The sequence below is a fragment of the Magnolia sinica genome, chromosome 12 (assembly GCF_029962835.1).
Source record: "Magnolia sinica isolate HGM2019 chromosome 12, MsV1, whole genome shotgun sequence".
Lineage (NCBI taxonomy): Eukaryota > Viridiplantae > Streptophyta > Magnoliopsida > Magnoliales > Magnoliaceae > Magnolia > Magnolia sinica.
Genome location: NC_080584.1, coordinates 58,234,560 through 58,238,344, shown reverse-complemented (window position 1 = coordinate 58,238,344; position 3,785 = coordinate 58,234,560). Strand labels below are relative to the sequence as shown.

Here is a 3,785-nt window from a genome sequence, read left to right as displayed (position 1 = left end):
CTGTATCCAATTTTCAGAGTGTGACATAATGGTTTCAGATAGACGTTTTCCTTAAAACTAGTGTGACATGTGGGTTATGTTCCCCTATACACTTACATAATTGATAGATCCCTAAAATTAAAAACTTTATACTTAGCATTTATCCTGGATCGTAATGCATAACAAAACTTAGAAACCAAGTTTAGATGCTACCTATATTCTGGTGTATGTACATGTGTGTGTGTGTGTGTGTGTGTGTTATGTGATAGCTTGAAACGTAGATAAAATGTAAACATTCATCCATGGACCTGGTAAACAAGAATGGACAGCAGAAACTATACTTAATAAATTATAATTTCCTCCCTTATTATAATTACATCCGACTTTAACTTAGGGAATCACCTTCTTAAGCCTATAACTTTGTTGTGACCTCGGCATAAATCTAGAACAGATATCTCTCGGGATTTACATGAATATGATCAATCATTAGTCCTCGCTGCTTTCTGGGGTGTGGTCCACTTGAGCTTTGGAAGTGACTCAATTTTGAGTTCTTATATTGGAATAATCTAAAAAACTTGATAGATGGTGTGGATCTAACAAATATATCATGTTCAGGCAGGAGAAATTCCACACGGTAAAAGTTTGGTTGTGCAGCAAGCAATCCATTCGTTGGAGAGAAAATAATTCACAGAAAACGGGCGTGTTTTATGAGCTAGCCGATGACGTATACCAATGGAGAAAATAATTGATAGAAAATGGGCGTGTTTTGTGAGCTGGCCGATGATGACGTAGATCAATGAGAAGTCCACTGAATTTTTGTCTGTTAACAGAGACTATCCGCACATTAATGCTGTCCACACAGTCAGGATCGTATCATTTTTTTGTGAGGCCACATCCGCACCTACACCCCCTCTCGGTATGAAATCCGCGCATGCCTCTCTCCAAACCTTTTTCACGTGCCGCATGTGCAACCCTTCATTTTCATTATAAATACATCACAACAACAATTCACAACAACACAGCAATGGCGACGTCTCTCCTCAACACCATCCAACTCCCCTCCTCTCCCTCCTCCCACCACCAGCGATGGAAGCACCGTATATATCATGCTTCCATCGGCATTAACAGACACCTTCGCAGCTGCCTTCCAAACATTACATCATGCAATGCTATCAGAGATGAAAACCATAGAGAAGGAGCGTCGGGAAATATCGACAGGAGAAACATGCTCATCGGCATTGGAGGCTTGTACACCGCCACTGGCCTCGGTACCCTACCAACAGCTATCGGAGCTCCAGTATCTCCGCCCGACTTATCCAAGTGCGGGCCCGCAGATCTACCGACCGGTGCAACCCCGACGAATTGTTGCCCGCCTACGATCAGATCGGCTTTCCCGACTTGGAGCTTCAGGTCATGTCCTGGAAAACATCATAACGACAATCGTAACAGAACGACCGTTCTCTGCTACTTTATCCGATTTTATATATATATATATATATATATGAGTCATGCTCACCTGCCCACCTACGCACTTGCAGTCCTTTACACACATGTCATGGTAATCTAATCCGAACGGTCCATATGACGTGGAATCCCATGAAACTCCAAGTGATAAATTTTCACACTGATCTAAAATTGTTGTGGGCCATAGAAAAAAGAAATGCAAAGCAAGTGAGGAAACTGTTTTCATTTTTATATAGCCCACCAAAATTTTGGATCAAAGTAAAAATTGAGCCTGGGTGGTTTCATGAGGTGCTGCTTCACGTGGACCGTTCAGATTTTGAAATATATATATATATATATATATATATATATATATATATATATATATATATATATATATATCTCCAATACACGGTCATAACAGTGGCATGTCTGTTTTTCAGGTGCACAACTCCTGGCTATTCTTGCCATGGCACCGCTACTATCTCTACTTCTTCGAGAAGATACTCGGCAAGTTGATCGGTGACAGCACATTCGCTCTTCCATTCTGGAACTGGGACGCTCCCAAAGGCATGACACTTCCTGCCATTTACGCTGACTCGAATTCGCCCCTCTACGACAAGCTCCGTGACGCCAAGCACCAGCCACCGACGGTGATAGACCTCAACTACGACTTAACAGATCCCACCAACACCGAAGAGCAACGGATAGCTGACAACCTCAATATCATGTACCGACAGGTGGTCGGTGCCAAGACAGCCCAGCTCTTCATGGGTTCTACCTACAGGGCCGGGGACGCTCCTGACCCTGGCGCCGGTACCTTGGAGAACGTCCCACACGGACCAGTCCACATCTGGACTGGCGACCGCAACCAGCCTAACACAGAAAACATGGGCAACTTCTACTCGGCGGGCCGCGACCCTATCTTCTTCGCCCATCACTCGAATATCGATCGGTTGTGGAATGTATGGAAAGGGTTGGGAGGAAAGCGGCAGGACTTCACTGACTCGGACTGGTTAAACTCGGCCTTCCTCTTCTACGACGAGAACGCTCAGCTCGTGAGGGTGAAGATTCGCGACTGCCTGGATTCGAAAAATCTCAGATACACATACCAACCAGTCGATAACCCTTGGATTAATGCCCGCCCTACTTCGGTTAAAGCCAAGGTATCCGCTGCGACAGCAGCCGTGAAGAAGAGCGAGTTCCCTCGAGCTCTTGACTCGGTCATCAAAACCCGAGTTGATAGGTCGAAGAAGTCTCGTAGCAAGAAGGAAAAGGAGGATGAAGAAGAGGTGCTGGTTATCGATCAGATCGAACTGGAACGAGACACGTTTGTGAAATTCGACGTGTTTATCAACGTCGAGGATGAAAACTCGACGGGTCCTAGCTCGACCGAGTTCGTTGGAAGCTTCGTGAATGTGCCGCACAAGCACGGCAAGAAGACAACGAAGCTGAAGACGTGTTTTAGGTTGGGAATCACGGACGTTCTGGATGACTTGGGTGCTGACGCAGATGATGACGTGGTGGTAACCCTAGTGCCACGTCAGGGGAAGGACGTAGTCTCCATTGGAGGGATAAAGATAGAATTGATCTCCTAGAGATAGTTCAACGTACCTTCACGGGACACGTGGTGGTGATCTAGTAATATGAAACGTCCAATTAGAAGGCCTGGAATAATAATCTGATTAAATCATTTAAGCTTTTCATCATTTGCTGTTTGTTGAGATCCGATCTAGTTTATCACTAAAATCAATGGATGGGATTGTGTTATGAGTATTGCTGTTATGTTCTCAGCCGATCTAGGATAGTGGTAACGTTCGGAAGGGTTCGGAATTATACTTTCTTTTCCTTTAACGGTTGGTATGGAGAAACGAGTCTACGTTATTAAGGTTCTACCGATTGTAATGAGTCATTTGCTCATGTGGGAATGAGCGAACGAAATAAGAGCATGAATAGATAAGGTGTCATGTGATTTCAATTGCGGTATCGATCCCGGACCACTTACATTGCAGAAACGTTCGGATTTTTCTAGCTTTGACGAGTAGAGAATCTAAAATCGATACCACGTTTATTCCCGGGATGCGGATTAGGTTTGGTTCGAAACAATTATAGGAACGGACGAGTCGTACGATGTCTTTTTTATTTTATATGGCTGGAAACTTATATCGCAAAAAGCGACCTTTTCTGGTTCGTATGCTGATTTTTTGACTAAAATACCCTTATTAGGGTAAGCATCCAAAAAAAAGCAAGGGTATTTTGATCTTTTTAAGATTTATTCGTACGCCCTAAATTTAGTTTTGCAATTAAGATTTCTTTTGGGCGAATGAAATTAGCGGGTGATCCCTGAGGTCTATACGCCTCAA

The 3,785-nt window shown here is 43.8% G+C and overlaps 1 pseudogene; it reads left to right on the top strand.

The window, feature by feature from the left end:
• The first annotated feature begins 988 nt into the window (after nt 1–988).
• Nucleotides 989–3,195, top strand: LOC131221425 (polyphenol oxidase, chloroplastic-like; annotated as a pseudogene).
• The last annotated feature ends 590 nt before the right edge of the window (nt 3,196–3,785 follow it).